The sequence below is a fragment of the Mytilus galloprovincialis genome, chromosome 8, assembly GCF_965363235.1.
Source record: "Mytilus galloprovincialis chromosome 8, xbMytGall1.hap1.1, whole genome shotgun sequence".
Lineage (NCBI taxonomy): Eukaryota > Metazoa > Mollusca > Bivalvia > Mytilida > Mytilidae > Mytilus > Mytilus galloprovincialis.
Window position 1 is genome coordinate 32,487,978 of NC_134845.1, and position 25,373 is coordinate 32,513,350.

The window sequence follows — 25,373 nt, forward strand, 5'->3', positions numbered from 1 at the left end:
CCAAATTCCTGGATCCGCCCATGAGAGGGACGGAAGATACAAGAGGGACTGTCAAACTCCTAAATCGAAAATAAATCGACAACGCAATGGCTAAAAATAAAAAAAGACAAACAGGCAAACAATAGTACACATGACCCAACATAGAAAACTAAAGAATAAGCAACACGAACCCCACCAAAAACTAGGGGTGATCTCAAGTGTTCCGGAAGGGTAAGCAGATCCTGCTCCACATGTGGCACACGTCGTTAGTGTAAGAAATTAGTTAAGGGATATGGCATGTTGTTCAGTGGTTGGTGTTAGATGCTGTCTACCTTATTCATCATTTGGTTATTGTTTTGTACATAAATCAAACCAACAAGTTTTGTAGTTTTTATTGTTTTACACATTGTATTACGGGGCGCCGAATGGGACTCTTGTGGTTTTGTACTCGAAATTCAATTTTGTACGGACTAAAGTGACTTTTGTTCAACAAAAATGAGTTCAGTTTAACAAAATTTGTAGCATACTACACATTTAAAATTTTGTCATACAAAATTATCTTTCAGTGGATAAAAGTCACTTTTGTCATGACACAATTCATTTTTGTTACACACACTTGACTTTTGTTACCCAATTTGAAAATTGGGCGACAAAAGTCAATTTTGTATGCAAATTAGTTTAGTTTGGATTCTGTGAACAAATTTGCATACAAAATCGACTTTTGTGAAACAAAAATTGACAAAATTGAATTTCTCACAAAAGTCAATTTTGCCTCACAAAATACAATTTTGTCGTCACAAAATTCAACAAAATTGACTTTTGTCGTCACAAAATTAACTTTTGTGAGACAAAATTGACAAAATTGAATTTTGTCTCACAAAATTGAATTTTGTCTCACAAAATTGAATTCTATCATACAAAATTGAATTTTGTCTCACAAAAGTCAATTTTGTATGCAAATAAGTTTATATTTGCATACCTTTTTGACAAAAATGACCGTTTTGTCATGTCTATAAAAATGAATTTTGTCATCACAAAATTGAAGTTCTCATAAAATAAGTCTGTATCACATAGTTTTGTAGGACAAAAATGATTTTGTTATGACAGAATTTAATTTTGTACATAAATCAAACCAACAAGTTTTGCAGTTTTTATTGTTTTACACATTGTACTACGGGGCGCCGAATGGGACTCTTGTGGTTTTGTAAGACAAAAATGATTTTGTTATGACAGAATTGAATTTTCTACAAAACAACAAGAGTCCCATTCGGCGCCCCGTATGTACAGTCATGGCCTTTTAATGCTACTATAGGTATGTGTTTGGATCTTTGTTGGTGGCTGTGAGGCGACCTACAGATATTTTCAACTTTTCTATTTGATTTGTGGTGGATATTTTTCTCATTGGTACTCATACCACATCTTCTTTTTAAAAGAAGAAAGTTAATCGTCTGGAAGCTAAAAATACAAAAACAAGAAGAATTTCAAATATCTCTTCAAAACTTTTTCAGCTATAAGTGACCTAAATATAAATTAAGAGCAATGACCTGACAAAAAATGTAATCCTAGAAATATGCGAGTATACATTAAGGTACATTCAGTATATTCTAAAAAAGTGAATGTTGAATGCTACATGGGTTAAGATTTAAGAAAGGAGAAAAGCCACAAAAAAAAAAGAGTCTTAAATGCCACCAGAAAAGACAAACATGTATCACAGGAGATGTGTCATATTTAGATATCGGTTCTCAAAATAAACCATGCTTTGTTTAAGTTCTCTCACCTTTGTATCTTAACCATGTTAACTTTTGATTTCGATTGAAGTACTTTGGATAATTAACTTAGGTCAAAGTTATAAAGGCAGTTCAAACAACTTTTAAGTGATTATATAAGCAATTGTGGTCAGAGCAAATCTCTTACGTGTCTAAAAAGGCGGACGGATTATTCCTACATCATGCTCGATCTATAAAAGATAGAAAAATGCATCTCCCTGTTCATGGTATTGTCTTTTTCTACAGCATTTTGAAAGGTAAGATGTATTTGTATTTGAGTAATTTAGATTATAGATAGACGCTCACTAGATATCTAACATAATAAACTTCCTAAATAAAATGTCTTAGTTTTGTCCAAATCGGCCTCGTATCACAAATATGGTTTTTGTCGTTTTTTTTTTTTTTTGCTGTCCCACATCTTTTTTGTTCATATGTTTTAACTGTGACACCTTAAATTATGTATTTGTGAAGGAGTAATACTGGAATATTATCATACTAGTATCTATTTGGCCCCAAAACATTTATTAAGGTCAAAGGGATCTCGTAGCAAATAATGATGATTTTAGACCTTTAAAAAAATGTATTTTACTAATATAAAATTCAGGCAAGGCGTATCAGTACCATGTTACATTTCTTGCTATTGTAAATACCAAACTCACTGCAAGCCATAAAGATGAACTTACAATGAGAGAAAAAAAATAACAACAGCCGCTTGGAGATCGGACCTCAATAATTTTTTTTAATCAAAACTGGGTTTATTTTATCTAGAGTTAATATTATTTTACATAAACATATTTTGGGACTTATTCTAATACGGTGTTCTTGCTCTAATCCTTAAAATATACACACTACTACTGTTATTATAGTATCGAATGGAATAGAGCAAGAACAAACCAGGACGCCTCCGGGTGCGGGAATTTCTCGCTACATTGAAGACCTGTTGGTGACCCTCTGTTGTTGTTTTTTTATTTGGTCGGGTTGTTGTCTCTTTGACACATTCCCCATTTCCATTCTCAATTTTATCAATTAAGTGAAAATAAGATAAGATATTAAAGAAAATTTATCAAACAAAAAGAAAAAAAAAATGAAAATGAAAAAATAAGAGTACATTCCCCAACGCCAGTGGAAAACACAAACTATTTCAGCACGTGGAACAACCACATTCAAATATTTCAATCTCTAAATCATCAGAACTCAATATACGATGATCTATAGTTGTTCATTTCTCTTGTGTACGTGAAGAGTTGGTGATCGCCAAGTTCTTTATCGTTTTTAAGAAATAAGTTGACGGTTTTATCTTGTACATTAGCTTCACACAGTAAAATTATATGAAAAAAAAACAACCAAAACACCGAACTCCGAGGAAAATTCAAAACGGAAAGTTCCTAATCAAATGGCAAAATAAAATGATAAATCAAATGATAAAGCACATCAAACGAATGGAATTAACAACTGTCATATTCCTGACGTGGTACATGCATTTTCAAATTTAGAAAATTGTGGATTGAACCTGGTTTTATAGCGCTAAACCTCTAACTACTACCCTTCTCTCATAAAGTCATGACACGAGCAGGATAATATTTACCCTTAATTTAACCAAGATTGATGAGAGACCTACATGGTTACTTGAGCTTTAAAGCTAAATGGAAATAGTTCTGCGTGTGTGCCTATAATTGCTTTCATCCACTTCATTTGAATTTTGGTGAATAGTTGTCTCATTATAACATATTTCCTTATCTTTATATAGGTATTTTTGTGTTTAGTTAATTATTATCACATGTGTCACTCATTTATTTGTCATCCATTTATTTTTCATTTTTTAATAGGTACATTAAATCTAAATCTAAGAAGATATGAATCGAGTAAGGATACTGCTATTATTTTTTGCTTTGTTTTATTTTGGTGAATGTACCTTGTATAAACACTTAAGAGAAAGTAACAGGAAAAGAAAAGGAATTTTTCACCAGAATAGCAATATTCAGAACAAACAAATTAAAAACATGGACAAAATCAAGATGCCCATAAACCATAGCCATAAGAGCATCCAGCGCAAGCGTAACACCATAAGAAAAAGCAACAATCCTGTGGAATTGCAAAACATCCGACAGAGAAGAAGCTTCATGGGCTTTTTTCCATCAACAAGTTCAAATCAAACGGTGCTAGTTGCCTGTCGGGAAAATGATATATTTTGCATACAGACACTGAGTCAATTCACAGCAAAGCCCTAAGGTGATACAGAGAAGATATTAGGACGATGAAGATATATGCTGAACAAAAAGTTAAAATAAAAAAACTACGTTTTATTAACGTCTAATGTGTTTTGCAATGAATTCCAATATGTTTTCCGTACACAAACAATAGTTTAAGTAAAGAAAAACCCGCAGATTGATAATAAATACAGAAAAAGCGACTTTCATCACAAAATCTCTTTATTTTTCATATTATTTTCCGGCGTCTTTCACCTTTTCAACGAACGTTTTTCAGACAGGTTATCTATTGTATCATCCCCATCTGCCACTTGGTCTAGCTGCATCAATGTTCGTCTGATTTAAGATGGCCAAAGCTTGTGTTAGACGCTCTACACATTCTTGTGTCATACAGCTGATGGAAATCAAATCTGAGCGTTTTTGTCGTTGTTTTCCATTGGTTGTTGTTATTGCAACTCTGACTGGTAAGATGCTTTTGATTGGATGCGTTTGTTCCATCCGTAAGCTATGAAGATCACGTCTGATTGGTACATTTAGTACGGATGGCAATACACAAACCAGAACAATCAGTAACGTATATCTAAAATATAAAATACCCATATGAAACCCTTAAAATTAATTTGATTGGAAATGAAAGTAAAAAAAAAAAAAAAAAAAAAACAATGACATTGGTTAAAATATGTACATAGATCGGTGTATTTTTCATAACATGCATGAAACAATAAAAACTAATTTGATTGGAAATGAAAGTAAAAAAAATAATAACATTGGTTAAAATATGCGTATAGATCGGTGTATTTTTAATATATTAAAATGACTGCTTACAAACATATTGAAAAATGCAGTATCAGGGCTTTGTTATGTCGCAAAATATTTGATACGACGATATAAAGTTAGACACTGAAGCATGATGACATAATCCGACAAACCTAGCAAATTGAGTCGATGTTGTGGTGGAAATCTGATAAAACGTTGAAAGAAATTTGTTTTGTATCAAGAATACAGTAAAATCTGTTAAACAGATGACAGTTATTCAACACATTTGTATTGGAATACCAGTCGCTCGACACAATATCAACACATTTCCTGTTGCACACTCGCCAAATAAAGGCAACAGTAGTATACCGTTGTTCAAAACTCATAAATCCATGGACAAAAAACAAAATCGGGGTAACAAACTAAAACTGAGGGAAACGCATTAACTATAGGAGAACAACGACACAACATTAAAATGTAACACACACAGAAACGGACTAAGCATTAGACAAAATCCTATGAGAATAACAAATATAACATCAAAACCAAATACATGAATTTAGGATAGATAAGTACCGTGACACGTCTTATAGTAATGTGCATTCACACACAAAAATAAGAGAAAACAAACGACACAACGGAAACACAACGTTAAAATGTAGCACACACAGAAACGAACTATAATATAACAATGGTCATATTCCTGACTTGGTATAAGACATTTTTTTAAAGGAAAAACTGGTGGGTTGAACCTGGTTTTGTGGCATGCCAAACCTCCCTCTTTTATGTTCTGTGAAATATAACATTAAAATGACAACACAACATTACAGGACTACAATATAAATAAATAGGAGAACACAATTGACAAAGAAACACACGAATAATAGCTAACAAAAGGCAACAAGTTTAAAATTTTAATACGCCAGAAGTCCACACAAGACTTACTAGTCGCTAGTGACGCCCATATACAAAAGTTTGAAAGCCGAAACAAGTACAAAGTTGAACAGCATCGAGGACCAAAAGTTAAAAAAAGTTGTGCCAAAAACGGCCGGGGTTTTTTGTTAGGTACCAGAACATCCCTATTATTTAGAATAATTTATACTTTTGCAAACAGTAAATTTTATAAAATGACTATACAAGAGATATACATGATAAAACTGAAGTATTAACTAATTACAGGAAACAACCGAAATACATTACATAACCCGACAAATTGCAACACAAAAAAATAGACACATCCCAATAAGTTAAAACCTCAACGCCAAGTGACGTCATATTAGAAATTGTAAAATTGTAAAAAATTACCAAAAAATGACGTCACATTTGAATTTGTAAAACAGATCATCAAAAAATGAAAAACTACGTCACATTTGAATGAATAAGATAGAATTAAGATTGATTTAAGATTATATTTGAACTAAATACTGATATTACATTTAATAACAATGCACATTTCAATACTTATTAGTAGCAAACTAAGGTAGCAATTAACCATATTATATAGATATGTCCGGTTTGTTGTGAATCTAACTTCAAACGTAAAACATCGTACAGATTACGTTGAACAAAATCAAATCTAATAAATTGAGGCGGTGATTAATTTTCTTTACCATAACACATGAATATAATAGAAAAGACGTCAACACATTTGACAAAATCCGATGAGAATTACAAATATAACATTAAACATTTGAACTAAATACATGAATTTGGGATAGACAAGTAACGTAACACGTCTTATAGTAATGCGAATTCACACTCAGCAAAACAGTCACAATCTGGAATAAGTCACGTTTGGTAATTAAAAGATTAGACGACGTAATGACAAACCACAACCAAACAATTTCATACTGTATCTTTGGACTGAAAGTATACAAACCTTTTCCTTGCATGTACAAACCCGTTCCCTTTACACGAATGTGACCTACTAAATTAGACTACATTTACCGGCTTTGTAATAACATGAACAACACGACGGGTGCCAAATGTGGAGCAGAATCTGAAACCTACCCCAGTTTTTGATGGGGTTCGAGTTGTTGTTGTGCCCTATTTGTGACATTTTGTTCATGCTTCGTTGTCAATATAATGAAATTTGATGCGACTGAAGTGGGAGATTTAGCGCTATAAAACCAGGTTCAATTCACCATTTTCTACATTTGAAAATGCCTGTACCAAGTCAGGAGTATGACATTTGTTGTTCATTCGTTTGATATATTTTATCATTTGATTTTGCCATTTGATTAGGGACTTTCCGTTTTGAATTTTCATCGGAGTTCAGTATTTTTGTGATGTTATTTTCTAAAATGTCTATTAATTTGTTTAGCATTTCAGAAAACATCGAATAGGAGCCTTATATTTTACCTAACTAATGGTATTTGAAAAAATATTGCATGCATACATGTTAGTCCAAATAATTATGACGTCTTGAAAGGCTATGTTTTTTCTGTGACGCCTTACATCGACAGGTGAGCGTCATAGCAAAAATTAAGGTAGATCACAAGTATATATTTTTTGAGACAGAATTTTTTCATAATTTGCCAAAATGAAGATTTTATTATGCTCTTTTCAAAAATTTAATAAAAAGTATGGGTCACCGTGCTATTTTTAAGCTATGGGTCGTTGAAAATTGCCAAAATTTGGTTAGTTTATTCATGAAAAAACACATTAGTGTGCATAAAAAAATTCTATGAGATAGAATTTTGAAATAAATTGTGAGAAGAAAGGTTTCATAATATGTTTTAAGAAAATAAAAAGAAAACATGGTGTCACCGAACTTGTTTTCTTGCTACAAGTAAAAATAAAAAATTTCCCTATAAGCCCAGTATAAATTTTGTACTAAAAGAGTTATTTCCCCTTAAATGGCTCATTTGAAAAAAAATAATTTTTATACCAAAACAATTGATATTTGTTAAAATATTTTGAATAATACGATTAATTAACAATTTGTCTTCAAATAGAAAAAACAGTCTAACCATTGAATTGCAAATCTGTCTCCAAATTTGCAGATTTAGGCAAATAATTGGACCGATTTTGTACTGCGATTGTCCAATCCAAGATGGCGGTATACCATGAATCTACCTTAAAAATAGCCTTCAAAGACGTCATAATTATTTGGACAAACATATATGTATATTATGCCCCATTTATGGGCATTATGTTTTTCGGTATGTGCGTCCGTCCGTCTGTCCAGCTTCAAATTAAAGTTTTTGGTCAAAGTAGTTTTTGATGAAGTTGAAGTCAAATCAACTTGAAACTTAGTACACATGTTCTCTATGATATGATCTCTCTAATTGTAATGCCAAAGTTGAGTTTTAATCCCAATTTCACGGTCCATTGAACATAAAAAATGATAGCGCGAATAGGGAATCCGTGTACTATGTTTTATTCCAATTTACGTACTAATACAGTTCTTTTTAATACCTCAAAATTCGTTTAAATATGACTGCTAAGAATAGGGGGGAAATCATAATTTAGGCTAAACAAAATCTTTATTTTTATAATTGTCTATTTTACAAATAAATGACACTATCGCTAATTTGGACTATTGTCAAACTATCTGATTAATTAACTTGTACCATTAAATTATTTTTTCCTACCTGCCAACACTAACATAGTCATTAAAAAATAAGAGCAAGTGTGGTATGATTGGCATTGAGCCAGCAAGAGTGAAACTTTCCAAAAAACGTAAAAATAGATTCATTACTAAAAATATATGCTATACGTATAGTATTACGTGTTTTTCTATGACAGAAAAATGACGAAAAGTCAACTGGTCGATTTGATCATGTAGTTCTTTGCATATTCATATACTTATTTGTCATTAGCATTCAAAGTGTAAGACGTGGCGCTACGAATGCACTAAGTTTTATAAACTTTGTTATATGATATATATGTATTTTTCAATTCTCAAAGATTTTCTTAAACTCTTTCAAAATTTAAAAAAAAATCGGAAGCATATTTTTTTCTTCTGTTAAACAAAGAAAAAAAACACAACCTTAGCCTAAAATATGATAACGATACCTATTTGAGAAGTAGGAAATGCACTTAATGTGACATTATTTACATTTTGTTATCCATTCGTGATGGCGACCGTAGAATTTTTATCGGTGCGACACTTGTTCAAGCTTAAAATAATGTACTTCAAAGACTTCTTTACAATCAAATGTACTTACCGTTTCATCTCTGGCAAAGTTCTGTTACCTTAGAGAGAGAAGGCTGATTAAAAAGCATATAGTATATGACACAGCTAGAATTATATTATAGGACCCATGAAGTATTGTTGACATAGTTAGGTGGAACTTTCATTCGTATATCATTACCTTGTAACCTCTTATAGGCGTCGTTGTATAATCTTATATTGACCATACTTGATTAATATGAAGATAATAATTTCCCACCTGTCTTAGGTTGGATAATTGTGTCAGTGCTCTTAATGTTTCGATAATATTTTATTATAGTTTTGCATTCGAAAGGACGACTTCTTGTTAGTGCCAGATTCATATAAGATACAAGATGTGGTATGATTGCCTATGAGACAACTCTTCACAAGAGACAAAATTACACAAGAATTAACAACTGTGTCACCTTACGGCCTTCAACAATGAGAAATGCCAATGCCGAATAGATAAATATTAAAAGGCCCAAAATAACGAATGTAAAACAATTCAAACGAGAAAACTAACGGCTTAAGTTTTTATTGCAATCATCTTTTGTAAATTTAAAGTTTGGTACGTTTGTTATCATTTCTTTGTTTTCAGGTATTTAAAGTATCACAAAGTTACTATTATAATAGTTTACAAATAAGCAAATTTAAACTAAATATTAAAATATAAACTTGAGTGGACAAGATCTAATAAAAAAACATGATTAATCACACTATTTTTTTTAGTCGGCTTTGTGTTTGCTTGTTTTAGATGTGTATGTGTTTTCGTAGGTATATCGAAGTGTTGAATAGCATTTGGATTTTCGCAAACTGTGTGTAGTCAAGTTAATTTGCTGTTATACCCTGGTATGTTTCGAACAATCGAGCGTATTGTTCTTATTAAATGTCATTGTTTTGTTGTTAATAGTGCTCCTATATGACTTTAATAGACATGTACGTAATCAGCAAATCATAAAATCTAGATACCACCCAATATAATATCAATCCTTAAATTAATACTCTTTCAAACGTCCGCCCAAGTTCGTCATAACGAACCCCTTAGAGTAAATAATAAGAGTGACAAAAACTGTTTTAATAACATGTCCCATTAATTCCCTTTAATTAATATCAGTTCCTTAAGCCCAACATGAATGTTAAAACAAATGACTATTTGATTCTTTGACCTTTAAAATCATAAAAGTAAAACTTTTCGAATTTCCGCCTATGAACTAAAATTTGCTTTAATGCATATTACAAATATAGAATTATTTTACATTCGGGTTGGACTTGAATTATTTTCTTTACTTTTTGGTTGAAAATGTATGATTACTACAGTAGTTATATTGACTTCTGATATGCATATCATTATTTGAATAGTAGGCTGAAAAAAAAATTATGATTCGGAATCGAAAACTAAACTTACAACTGAAAAATCATATTTCAAAAAATTTCTGTAATAGTTACGGCTTTGCAACTACTGTAGAAACACTAATTTTCGTGGGGTTAAAATTTCGTGTTTTTGTGTCTTAAAAAGATTTCATCGGGATTTAATTTTGTGGATTCCAATAAATGGAAGTGATAAATAAATGTTAAATGTTCGTGGGGGGTTTAATTTCGTGGATATATTCTTTTCACGAAATAAACGAAATTAAATCCTCCACGAAAATTTCTGCGTCTACAGTATATGCGAACAAAAGAAAACAATTACACACATATAAAGCTTTATTGAAAAGCAGACAATACATATTCTTTATTTTTAGATGGTTCGTCTAACCCTTTTAAGCTTCTGGAGACTAAACAAATCAAGTATTATAAGAACTGCGTCGGATATAGGAAGAAAAATGCTCTTTTTAAGACAATTATAGATAAATTCTCTATATATTACATTTGAGAGAATGACACTGTTTTAAATATAGAATAAACAGCATCAAAGAGGAAGTGATTATGAGGAAGACATAGTTTCTCGATAGAAAAATGTCTTTGATGATTGACTAGTACATAAATTAACTGCACATTTCAACATCACTCATAAGAATAAAGAATCAGTCGTAGGTGTCTCCACTATCAATAATTTACCTGACGTAAGATAGTAAATATTTACTTCCATAAAGTATATAGGTCTTGTACAATAACAGGTATGAACGGTACCAATATATAGAACAACATCGGCTATTAAGTTCAATGCCCACTTTTTAAACCTAATTGTAAAAGTATTTACAAAAGAAGTTTGAGGGCCCTCATGGGGTGTCTGTCCAAGTTATCACAGAATCAACAAGAATGTGTCCCAAGCACACGGATGCCCATCCACACTATTATTTTTTATGTTCAGTGATCCGTGAAAATTGCATAAAATCTCTAATATGGCGTTTAAATTAGAAAGATCATATCACAGGGAACATGGTTACTAAGTTTCAAGTCCATTGGACTTCAACTTCATAAAAAACTTCCTCGACCAAAAACTTTAACATGAAGCGGGACAGACGGACGAATGGACGGACGAACGGACGGACGAACAGACGAAGGCACAGTCCAGAAAACATAATGCCCATAAATGGGGCATAAAAATGTTTTGTCAATATAATTAAGCTGTATTGAAAAATTGGACAATGCATAGCCTTTATTTTGGAAGTTTCGTCTTATCTTTAAAATTTGAAGCTTCTGGAGACCGAACACACCAATTATTATTGCACCTTCCTATATCGTCCATAAGAATAAAGAATCACGTCTTCGGTAACCCTGTTCACAAGAATTGAACTGACGTAAGCTAGTAAATGTTTACTTCGATAAATTGATATAGGTCTTGTACAAATACTATGTGTGAACGGTACTAATATTTAGAACTAAACCGGCTGCTTAGTTAAATGTCAACTTTTAAAACTGTATTGTAGGAGTATTTACATAATCATTTTGTAATCAAACGAAAGACAATTTTTCCTTTCCCGATGCTGTTAATTATTTTATTGAACACATATATCTGGAAACAACAAGTTTAGTGTTAATTTTGGATTTAAAGGTTACGATAGTAGTTGTTAATAAGAAATGTGAGTTAACATTGATATCGACTGCCGGTGAAATAAATTTCTCTAAGTTTAACTTTAATACAACTTAAGCTTTTCAATGTTCGGCAAACCGTTTTATTACAACATAACAGTCGAACTGAATTAAGATTTAGATGTTCTTTTTATGACAGTTTAATGTTCCTCTGTCATATGACATTTGAGAAAATGACACTGTACTAATATAAAAACAAACGAAAAACAACAGACAAAGAGAAACTGAATATTTAGAATACGGAGTTTCTTGATGAGGACATTGCTATTATATAAATAACAAAAGCTGAAAGGGTGATAGAGCAGATTGTTACCACGAAAAAACATTGTGACAATAATTTTTCGAGGGGTATCAATCTGCTATATCACCCTCTCACTAATGTGTTATTTAATTTATTATACTGAATGTCCTATCATTATTGTCTTTTACAGATTTATTCGTTAAAAAGTATTTTCTACGACGTCACGTACATAACAACGTTACGGGTATTAGAAAAAAAAGTGTGTTATGTTTTTTTCACCCTCAAATGATAAAATCTGAGTCATAACGTAGAACTTAAGCACTGTTTTTAATTACTTGATGTAAATGCAATCCATTGTCCTTTAAATTATCGATGTTTGATTGCTCTGGACAAGAGGGTAAAATTAAAAAAAAAATTGTCACCCTCTCAGCCATGTGATAGAGTAAATTAACACCCTTGTATTAGCCAATCAAAATATGGCATTTTTACATTAAGTATAATAATATTAATTGACTGTGTAAATGCATGGTTCTCTACTGTATCGTTCGTCCTTGAGAACAAAAAAGCTCGTGTAAGGTGATGTTGTTTTCAAGAATAGTACTGACGTATCAAGTAAATATGTACTGAAGCAACGGTACAATTTAATCAATATTTAAACGGCTCTCACGTTAAATTTCTTCTGCATTGTAGCAGTATATATAAAAACAGCTGGTATTCCCAACAGAAGGAAAACACTTTTCTCGTGGTTCGGTACTTGTACATCTCGTTATTGTGATATTGTGCAATGGTAAATATTTGTATTTCTGTCTTTCTTTAAAGTTTTTTGCTCTTGTGTTTTGGTTATAATTATGGCTTTTTGTGTTTCTTTGTTATATATTTGTTTGTTTTTAAAGTGAGTATTACATACTGTTGACCTATTGTACCCCTATTTTGACATTTTAACCTATTATGTCTGTTTGTTTTGTTCGCACATCGTTGTCAATATAATGGAATTTTACGCGACTGTTATACAAGTGAAAGGTTTTGCAAGCTATAAAACCAGGTTTAATTCACCATTTTCTATGTAAGAAAATGCTCGTACCAAGTCAGGAATAGGACAGTTGTTATCCCCTCGTTTGATGCATTTGAGCTTTTGATGTTTGTCATTTGATAAGGGACTGTCCTTTTTGAATATTCATCGGAGGTCGGAATTTTTGTGATTTTTCTTTTTATAAAGTTTCTTGTTTTCTGATTCTGTTAATATTTGTTTTATCAAAAATATCTGAAGGCAACAATAGTGTTCTTTGCTTTTAAAGTAACGATAACAGTTGTGAATAAGTTAAGTAGATTACCGTGAATTCCACTTTTATAGGAAAAACTTTGCAGTGGGAAAAATCAGATACTACTTTGTAGCCCATTTGACTAACACTCATTTCTGAGTTCATGCGTCAATTTTCAATTTTTACATTGATTTGTCTTAATGTATTTGTAGGACTTGAACATCGATAAAATACTGTAGCCTTAATTATCTTGGCCATTTGGTAACTCTGTTAGTTGGTTGGACGGCTTTGATGTCACGATTGGCTTAAGTCGGCAGACAAAGACTGTGAGAAAAGACCGAATATGGACTTTAACATGTTTAATATGCCTTTTTAAACAAACTGTTTCCATAGTTTACTATTCTTGTTTACGACTACACGTCTTCATCTTTACCGACCAAACGTCAATAAAGACAACAGACACCAAGACTATCACAATCACTGCTACGCCAACGCCTCCAATACAGGAAGCAGAAAATCTGGAATCAGGAGCACTCGTTTTACTTCTTTTGTACGACGACAGGGATTTCTTGTCTATTTTGAAATCTGAGGGAATATCTCTTCTGTGGTAATTACTAGCACCAGTTATCCCATCTTTCTGATTAACAGTAGTTCCCATACTATTTTCGTTCAAGGAACAAGACCAAGGAACAGCTCGTATATCTGTGTTGCAATCTGTAAAAGTTGAATTTATAAAATATGCTTTTATATGAGATAAATCATTTAAAGAGATATAACAGTTCGTCGAAATTAATAATAATGAATCGGCTGCTGCTTATCGTGATGATGCAAATATGTGACTGCAAGGATATTGGTCGATTGCCAAAATCAACGAAAATAGAATTATAAAACTTTTCATCTCTAGTTGCATTTTGTACAAATTTTGGTATATCAGAAGATACAGTTTTGGTGGATACACGAATGGAAGCAGTTTTTAAATTATACGTATTATCAAAAAATGTGAGGTAAAACAGTATATGAGGGACAACTCAGCTAAGAGGACACTGGACAAAATAAAGACGGTGTTACCCTGTATATACATCAACGGTTTCAATTGAAATTCACCTAAGGAAAGTGTTTAAAATGTCCATTTGAAATCATTCTACTCTTACCCTGCTAATAAGATCATCCCTCCTTTAATGGACGCCATCAGGAATTGATTGACCGGTATGGAATATCTGTTGCACAGATAACGACGGATACGATCAATGGTCGTGACCATAATCGAGTCCTCTTTTCCTCGAAAATCAACTACTGTATAAGATTAATCACCGATTATGTACTTACATGCATGAGAAACAAGACAGGTGACATATGTGTAGGATTTTCTGCTTCTGCTTGCTTACCTGTCTGGAGTCCCAGATATCATCCCTGGTTTTTGGTGGTGTTGGTGTTTCTTAGTTGTTAGTTTTCTATAGAGTTTTTTGTTTTTGTTTTGTTGTTGTCTTTTAGTTGTTTTCGTATTTTACCAAGGCTGTCAGTTTGTTTCGATTTTATTTAATTTCTATTGCCTCTCTTGTATATGTATATATATAGATTATAACATGGCATTCTTCATATCATACCTTTTATCAGCCCTAGGTCAATATATCAGATCGACAGCCGATAGACTCGAGGTCGGATTTTTACCATGGGCTGATAAGGGCTCTGATATGAAAAATGACATTTTATGTTCTTTTTACCATATACTTCAACAGAAGACATACAAAGAAGATTTTTTTTTTAAATTAATTTATTAAACTATTTGTTTTACATTTTTTAATAATATATTTTCCTGTCTCCTAATATTTCTTTTATATCATCTAATTATGTTTTTACAAAAATGTACCACTGAGTTTTATAGTCCGGAATTTGCAGATTGAAGTCGAAATGCTTTGCGATAATGTTGAAGAAAAACATGCAAAATTAACAGGAAACAGTTTATATATACCGGACGCAGTTGATAACAAAAGTTATTTCACACGGCTTAGGCAATTTTTCTAATTGAATGAATAACTTTATGTTCAAATTAGTTTTATCAAGGGGTACAATTATACCATTTTTTCTATAAGTATATGATAATGATGTATACAAATCCACGGCAAAAACAAATCGTGATCGACAGCCTTATTTTACAATGTGTTGTTGATATGCGATTGATAAGGTACAATAAATTGAAATACGCAAGTACTGTGGATTGATTTACTTTCGTGGGTACCAATTTTCGTGGAAAAAAAAACTTGCATCTTCGTAGAGATTTAATTTCGTGGTTTTATATAAGTCTGCAAACAAGCCTATCAAAAATGTGTTATTCGTTGAACATTTGATTTCATGGTTCGTCAGTACTCACGTAATCCACGAATATTTGTATCCAAGGAATAATAATGAATCCACTATGCAAGGATTATGAAACAAAAGGTAAGAAAACGGAAAGTTAGTAACACAAAAAAATTATAATATATTATATTTATAAAAACCATGATCAAAATATTTACCTCCGTAGTAGATTATCCATTCCCCTGTTGAGCCAAACCCTGTCATAATTCCTACCTCTGAAACTATGTGAGACTGAATCCATGACAATTCTTTAATTTTACCACTGCTTGTATTAAAACCTTTACCTATAGAAAAAGACTCATTTGTCCAATGGATCCAAAATGGTCGGAATCCATGACAATTTAACAGCTCAGGTTGCGGAATGTCAAAAATCCCAGTTCTGTTATATCTGAAAGAAACTTGTTTACCTGCGTAGCTTCCGATAACTATTTCATATGTGCCGTCTGATGTGTTCATAGATACAAAACTATCCTTGCATGACCTGACCATAAATTTTAGTGTACTTTCTTTTACACTACTGTATCCATAGTCCGATAAAAGAGTCAAATGATTCCAATAAGACGACAAAGGTTCATTAAAACTGTCAATATTACCAGCATTCCCCGTTTCCACAAACACAATACGAAGTCCTACCTCCGATCTGGTGCGAGACAAAAACATCAAGCACCAAATTGTAATACAATAATACAAATACATTCAAAACTCGTTACTGGTAAAAACTCGTTCTTCGTTTCACTTTTGAAACACCTTTTTGTAGATGATGCTGACTACTTATATGGGTTCAACTTTATAACAGTTTAAAAAACATGCATTAATCTAAACATCAATATTCACAAATGACAATCAATTGTTCTGTCCATAGATAGTAAAACAGCGAAAGAATTTAGAAACAGTTTTGTTTATCCGTTGCACAATGAATGGTCCTCATTTATAAAAGTAATATTCTGTAACTTACGATGAAACTTAATCCAGAACCAGAATATTACAAATCGATAATCAGACACGCAGGTTACGTTACACAAGAGTTGTATGTATTCAATATTATTGATATAGATTATCCAAGAATGCTCTTTTCATGCATAAGTATGGCAAAGAATGTTTTTTACTCCAGTTTTCAATTTTGAAGTTTACAATTGATCGGTTCCAAAAATAAGAAGAACAAAATCTTTAAATCGCATGAAAATGGGTTAGGCAGGATATTCAAATTGCTGGAAACTCCGGATTTACAGTTTTGAAATAAACAATTCATTTATACCTTAAAATAGAAAATCAAAATCTTTAAATTCCATGAAAGTTGGTAACGCAAAATCTTCAAATTATTTGAAAGTTGTTTTTAAGTTGTGATATGATAACCTCCAAACGCTTTTATCATGTACTCGTGGTGAACAAAAGCTTTCGAAATTGCTGGTAGAAAGATTGGAATAGTAGCTTGAATAATTGACAATTATATTCATGCCCCGTATGGTGCAACAAAACTTTATATTGCGCTATTGGAGACGATTGCATGTATTGCCATTCTTTAAAAAGATATAGAACATGTATATGCAAATAGTTTTTCAATGGATACAATGATATAAATGTGAGTCAGTGATAGTGGGTCCCTGTATTTGCATTCCGATCTCGTTCAAAAATGCAATTATATTTTAATCACATAATGTTTCCCTTTTACTTTTTCATCTTTAGAAACAACAGGCATTTTTAAACCTATAATATATATCCTTTGAATAAAGGGTATCAACTATCCTTGTATGAAATAATGAGATCAATCAATAAAGATTTAAATAAAAAAAAAACTATTGAAAAGATTGTTGTAGCATAAACTTACTTTTCCCCCTTAGGATTGGTTATTGATTTCGAGAATAATTATACAACACCGAAGATTTAAGTTGTAGGGTGGCATACATGAACTTCAATTTCCATAACTTCCTTTGGGTATTAAGTTTTAATTTTAATGTCAAAAGGAGGAGAATCATTAATATTTAAGCCATATTTGTTTAATACTTTAAAGAGTAAGTATATTATCTACAGTTTAGTATCTTCTCTTACCACGTCTTTAATGACTTGATAACTTCACCATTTTCTACATAAGAAAATGCCTGTACCAATTTAGGAATATGACAATAGTTATCCATTCGTTTGATGTGTTTGATCATTTGATTTTGCCATTTGTTTAGGGACTTTCCGTTTTGAATTTTCCTCAGAGTTCAGTATTTTTGTGATTTAACTGAACCTTCAAAGATTGTGTGCTGATTATAACTACATTTTCACTTACATATTATCCACAAAAAACGCATTGAAAATGTACTTTTTTTTAAAGAAACAAATCAACTTTTAATGTTAAAAAACACAAAAATATACACATTATAAAAGTATTGCATAACCCTGTATTTTTCTCACGAAGGAAAATAATTTATTATAATTTTTGATATTACATATAGCTGAAAATGTATATAAATGATGCAATTTTGTTATCAACCAATGACATACATAAAAGAAACGGGTTGAAAAAGTAAAGAGTATAATTTGTACATATTAAATATGATATTTCGGGAAACAAGAAGAAATGTTTTAATTTGTAAAATTGGTAACTATGGGTGCTTCAAGCTAGAAATTTCAATAGTACAATTACCTTTTCAGGAAAACTAGAACATGTATCAGTGGTAAAAATAAATACAAAAATAAAAACCCCGAGTGAACCATCGTTCTGGCGAATCACCGATGCTAACCGTCTTGTCATTCTATGAATTGAGCTTTGATATTGATGTTGTATGAGTTGTTTTCCTTTCCGGCGCAAATCCTGTGATAATTCATTCACTGAGCATATCTGGGACATGATTTGTCGTCGTCATGAAAAATGAGAGAGTAACACTTGTTCAGAATTAGCTCAAGCAATGCAACAGTAATTGAAAAATACCTACCACAGCAACCAAATCAACCTTTTATCAATGGGAGGAGAAGACTATTAGTTTCGATGACTTTTGAGAACGGTGGTTTCACTCGGTATTTGTAGTCAACTGAACCATATTCTCGTTTCGGAACAAAATAAATTATGCTATTTAACTTTTCTATTTGTTAGCATACAGTTAAACACTTCCAGTTTTAGTACCAAGAACATCCTCTTGTTTGTCAACATATTCATTTAATTAAATTCTGGTTTCATGCCTATGGTCTGATCAAAAAGCTAAATGGCAAAATTTCTATACTTTCGGGCTAATAAATGATCACATAACTATAATGTTTTGATTTGTGTGAAAAACCCGGTTGAAGTGGTATCTTTTTCCAAGTGTATATAATAGTTTACTAAGTTTTGACATTTAACTTATCGTTTTAAGCCAACCAAAAAGTAAAGTTACGAACATACTGAAATCCGAGGAAAATTCTAAAAGGAAAGTCCATAATCAAATGGCAAAATCATAAGCTCAGACCTATCAAACGATTGGACAACAACTGTTATATTCCTGACATGGTACAGACATTTTCTTATGTAGAAAATGGTGGATTGTAACATACATCATTCATAAATTTCAAATGATAATTGTACTGTTTCTTCAAGTAAAATACAGATTCCACTTGAATATCTTTATATATACAGAATTAATATCTTCTCTTTTCTTTAGATCTAGTTAATCCTTAAACTTTTATCTTTAAGACATAGTTTGCAGAATCAGTTTATATCGTGTAGATAAAAAGCAAGAAGAATTTTTCAAATTAACAAACCTTTCATTTGTATATAATATCAAATATCTAGCACCTAATAATTGTGTATGTTAATGAGGTAAAACATCTTATTTTGAGTTGTGCAAAAACGTTTCTGATGAATTATATAAGACTGAAAATGATGAATAATTTGGTCTATACTTTGCATATATTGGCATTTAAGAAAACCAAACAACACATACATGGACTATATAACCGGACACTGATTTTGTTTTCATAGATTGTCAGTTCAAATCTGCATTGCTTTTCACGTGCAAGTGATGAAATTGGATTTATGACGTCACTGTAGTGAATTACATACTCAATTATTTTGTTCTTTTAAGAACTATGTTTTACACAAGCCTATCTACCATAACCGATCTACAGACAGAGTTTGGAATATTGGTAGTTTCGATAGACGTACATTCTGTATCACGGACTCGTATTGTCAACAATTGAGGAAACAGCTATGCAGCATAATTGTACCCTACGACGGATAAAACTGCAGCTACAGTCGAATCAGATTCAGGCTATCATATCAAGTCAGTTGGGGTGGGAGTGGGAGGTATGCTTGTTGTTAGCCGAAGTTGAAGTAAGTATGGTACCAGATGTAACAACTGTGTGTGAATAACCAATTTAGTAAATCAAAAATGAAGCCAATCTAAAAATCCTTTGATAACACAATAAGAAAATGAATCTAGGAAATCAATCCACATGGAGGAGGACCTTAAGAGAAAAAATTCAATTATAACACAGCTAAAGATAAGGTCTAAGATGATTAGACAAACAAAGAACATCACAGAACAAAAATCATTTAAATGAACAAAGTGGATAATGTAGAAAGTGAAAGTGTATGTGTGTCCTTTGGGACGTTTCTTCCTTTTCTTATATTTGTCACTGCAATAACTCACTAAAGTAAGAACGTATGCGAGTTTCTCTGTCAATTCCGTGTTCCTACGTCAAAAATAAACCATGAATCAAGTTAAAATTTTTAAATGTGGATCATTGCAATTTGATATTCTGACACAATTATCTTTGAAATTGATGTAATATTAGCCAAAAGACTCTCATCTGACGATAATAAATCAATCTATAAGCGAAAGCGATATGTGCAAGTGATCTAAAATTTTCTTTCAAGTGTCATGTATCGTTATTACTATAATAACGAAGTGTTTGGATCGTAGAAACTAAGAATACATGTTGAACCCGTCGATTGAACGAACAGGTTACATTAGTTTTTGTAAAGTGACAAAGATCCAGCAGTTCCGATATGCAGTCGTTATAGTAGTTCTGATCTCGAGTAGTTATTAGACGTTTTGATCTGCAGTAGTTATAAGTAGTTCTGATAAAAACCGTGCACGGGAATCATAAATATTTTTAACTAATTATATTTTTAATTTTTTAACCAGGAATAGTAAGCACAAAATCAATCATTTAAATTATGCACATACTGAGATACTGGCTTCTGGGCAGCGAATGACAACTACATGTTGTGATACCAAACAAACAGTGAGGCCAACTTACTGCTAGTAAACATACAATGTCGTTCTGTGCTTTTCATCGAACCATAATTATAAGTTATAGATACATTACTCATTTCAATTCGACTATTGAATGATCTTCTGGTGTATTTTGAACACAAATATATTCATATTGATTTTACAAGAAAAAAGAAGCATAAGTACTATCATACTTCATCTGTACTCAAATCTTACAGTATACAATGAAACTTACTCTGGATCCTCAATGCTCTTAAACTTTGTACTTATTTGGCTTTATAAATATTTTGATATGAGCGTCACTGATGAGTCTATTTACTCCACACTCATATCAGAAATAGATCAACCAAACAAAGAGATACTTTTGAAATGCTTTTTAGATAAGTAAAGTGATCATATTGACATATCAATGGTAGGAGGACGAAATAAAGGGGAACAATGCAATCCAAAAGAAGTCAAAATGAACCCTATGTAATAATCGATGAAGTACAAATGTCTATTTCAAATCCTTAACTATATAATTGCACATCGTCTTACCATGGTTTTAGCAACTATCGGAAGCTTATCCTATGAGAAGAACAATAAATCTAACGCTTAATCTGGGTTACATAAATAAATCAGTTGGGTGTAGTGTACGATTTCTATACCGTTGCTGTCGCTTATCTCCTGACTATTATAACTTAATATACCAGGATGATATGGTAGACCCTAAATTTAATTTATACATCAGTCCGTCAAAACGTAATCGATTACATTTTACGCTTTAAATTATGAATTTGTTCGATATATATTTGAATGAAGACTGAATATTTTATCAGCATACAGATTATCACGTGACAAGAGGATAAAGCAAATAATATTATCTGATATAAGTCGTATAGTTTAACAAACCTATCAGAAACTACTCTGCCAATCAAAAAATATTTAAAATACACGTTAGACAACATAAATCAATACCGAATATAATACTTATATAGTGTCCTAGCTAGTGCCCTGCTTCTGTTTCACGCAAATAGTTATATTCAAGTTACTGTTAACGTCACAGTCTAATTTATTTTTAGGTGAGGTTTTGAAATTTGTGTCAGATTTTCGGACCCCTTGGTGTTTTTCCATATGATACAAGGTAAAATATTTTGCCCCATAACACCTATTTATCTTTTAACATAAGACTTAATAGCTCATAAAAGGTCATTTGACAAAATTTTGAGCAGATTCTTGATTTTCTTTCTTTTGATTTGAGACCCAAATAATATCAATGAAAATATAAGGGTCCGAGTCAGCCTTTTCCCGCCATCAAATATCTGGAAAAGGAGCTCCATGACCTATCAATGTTTTTAGCTTATTTTGAACATTAACTTTTACTCACCTAAGTACATCCTTAAGTAACAACTTTTTCTTTTAAAAAATGAGCATTAGGTAAGTAGAAAGCTATTCAGATTTAATTGTTAATAAAATTGAGAATGGAAATGGGGAATGTGTCAAAGAGACAACAACCCGACCATAGAGAAGACAACAGCAGAAGGTCACCAACAGGTCATTAATGCAGCGAATAATTCCCGCACACGGAGGCGTCCTTCAGCTGGCCCCAAAACAAATATATATACTAGTTCAGTGATAATGAACGCCATACTTAACTCCAAATTGTACACAAGAAACTAAAATTAAAAATAATACAAGACTAACAAAGGCCAGAGGGACAGGCGCAAAACTGCGGCGGTGTTAAACATGTTTATGAGATCTCAACCCTCCCCCTATACCTCTAGTCAATGCAGAAAAGTAAACGCATAACAATACGCACATTAAAATTCAGTTCAAGAGAAGTCCGAGTCTGATGTCAGAAGATGTAACCAAAGAAAATAAACAAAATGACAATAATAAATAAATAACATCAGACTACTACCAGTTAACTGACATGCCAGCTCCAGACTTCAATTAAACTGATTGAAAGATTATGTCTTCAACATATGAATATCAGGCACAATCCTTCCCGTGAGGGATTTAGTATCATACCATCATAACATATATGAGAAGAACATAACCCGTGACATGCCAACAACTGGTTTTTAAATAAATGTGTTTAGTTCCGATGCAAAGACCCTATAAGTGAATCAATATTAACGCCAAAATATGCAATCTTTTATGACCTGACAACAGTATCGTAACTATATCCCTTCTTAATAAGTCTATTTAAAGGTTTTGTTAGCTTCTGAGGTGAATACTGACATTTTTGTGCTTTATAAAGAATATTTCCATAAAATATTGGATGTGAAATACCAGAACGTATAAGGAGTCTGCATGTTGAGCTATATTTACGAATGATGTCCTTATACCGATGATAAAATTTAGTAAATGTTTTGACCAGTTTGTAATATCGAAAACCCTGGTGTAATAATTTTTCAGTAATGCGGGGTTCACACATTGCCGATTATTGCTCCCGTTTGAGATTTGATTGTACCAAGTGTACTGGTAAGAAGAATAGATAATTTAGTAGTGAAACAATGGCTTGTAGACGAAATAAATCTATATTTGTAAGGTGTTTTGTGTAGCTTCGGAAGCCAATACATAGTTGGGACTTTCATCGTTTTTTGGTTCTGCTTGTAAAGCGGTATCTAAAAGTGTATGTTTGTTACAAATGTCGTTTTCTGAAAATGGAGTCAGTTGGAATGTTGGTGAATTGGTGATTTCTTTTTGTAGAACCTCAATGTAAAATTTACGTCAAACAATTATAATATTATTAGCAGCTTTATCGACCGGGACAAAAACAAATTCCTTGGCTAATTCTTTTAGTTTATGTTTGATACGCGAAATAGGTTTATTGGGGTTATTGTTAAGAGTAAAATGTATTTTAAAATGTTGAATACGTATATCAACTATGTTCATTACTGAATTAAAAAAAGAGTCCAAAGATTTTTTGTCAGCTTTTTCCCGTTTTATCCATTTCAAACAGTAAGTACTGAGTGAGTCTAGGATGATATTACGACACTCATTCGAATTAATAATTGACGGGGGACGGTATTTAGGTCCTTTACTGAGGAAGGATTTTAACTCTCGGTCTTGAACGATGTTAAGATCTCCTGTTATAACATGGGAAATGGGTCCATAAATGTATTCGGAATTACTACAATTACATAATTACATGAAGTAGGTGTATTGTCACTGATATTAACATCTTTACACAATTGGCTATAATTAAACACAAATTTCCGGGTAGATTTCTTTTATAACAAATAAGGGGGAGCTCAGTATTATCAAAATATCCATGAATTTGTTCTTTAACAGAATGGTCGTTAAAAATACCGGCAATATTTACAAAATCAAAACCTTTATTGACATACTTTATTTTAATAAAATGTTTTTTATGATCTTCAGGGCGATCAATTTTGGGAAACAGTTTAGAGTAACACTATGCCATTATAATTTGAACGATTTCATACTTAGGACTGCTATATGAAATTGTGTTGCAATCCTATAAAATTTTATTCACTTATTAATCGGTAATGAACAGAGCTTTGTTAACAGATTTTGTTACCAGATAATGTCTGTCGTTGTTTTTTTAAATAGAAATTAGGTCCAAAATATTGGTATGATTAGTCCGAAATTTTCTTTGATTGGGATTTTGTCTACGACCATGAGAACGTTTTTTTCGAACAGTTTTAGAAACAATATCCAAAATGTTTACAGAATCGGTTCTTGATATATTGCCAATTCCCGTAATATTATCATTATGACCGAGAGGGTAGACTTTCTGTAATTTTTTAATCCAATTTAATTCAATTATTTTCCGTGATCGTACAAACTTTGAATGAGATTCACCAGGCTGCTTATTTACTACTTCCAATGGTTGAACTGCTAAATATTTAACAGGATGATTATGCTTCTTGAAGTGTTGATAAATGATACTTTTAAATTTATTGGGTCTTTTAAAACGATACAGATGTTCTTGAGTGCGTTTAGATAAATATCGTCCAGTTTCTCCTACGTACCAAATACCGCATCCTGGTTTGTTTCATGTGAGTAAATAAATAAATGTTTTTCAAGTTATATCAGTTTCAAATTTAAAAGAAAATGTGCGACCATTAAACGCGGACTTTACCATATTGTTGGTGAAAAGACGGGGACATGTAAGTCATTTTTTGGCATAACACTTATCGATAGAAGGGTAACCACGATTTTTATTGTAAAAAATGTTAGCGATGATAGTATTTTTAGATAAGCGATTTTGAAGATTGAGACGCGTAGATACCCTTTGAACGAGTTTAGTATTAAATATTTTTCCATTTCTAAGCTTCATATGTTTGTTTGTGAATTATATTAGAAAGGAGCAAAGACTGGCGTCCAGAATATGAACCAGCATACAATGAATTAAATTATGTAAAAATGATAAATCTGTTCGGCTAAAGATGTCAAACGCTATCCGTATTAA

The 25,373-nt window shown here is 31.9% G+C and overlaps 2 long non-coding RNA genes across 2 annotated transcripts; one reads left to right on the forward strand and one right to left on the reverse strand.

Moving 5' to 3' along the window:
- Nucleotides 1-1,877: 1,877 nt before the first annotated feature.
- LOC143043236 (uncharacterized) lies at nt 1,878-4,041 on the forward strand. The gene is made up of 2 exons (XR_012968268.1): nt 1,878-2,002; nt 3,572-4,041. It is a non-coding gene; the product is annotated as an uncharacterized LOC143043236 (long non-coding RNA).
- Nucleotides 4,042-4,136: 95 nt separating this feature from the next.
- Nucleotides 4,137-9,017, reverse strand: LOC143043235 (uncharacterized). The gene is made up of 2 exons (XR_012968267.1): nt 8,881-9,017; nt 4,137-4,532 (listed from the first exon to the last, which is right to left on the reverse strand). It is a non-coding gene; the product is annotated as an uncharacterized LOC143043235 (long non-coding RNA).
- Between the last annotated feature and the right edge of the window lie 16,356 nt (nt 9,018-25,373).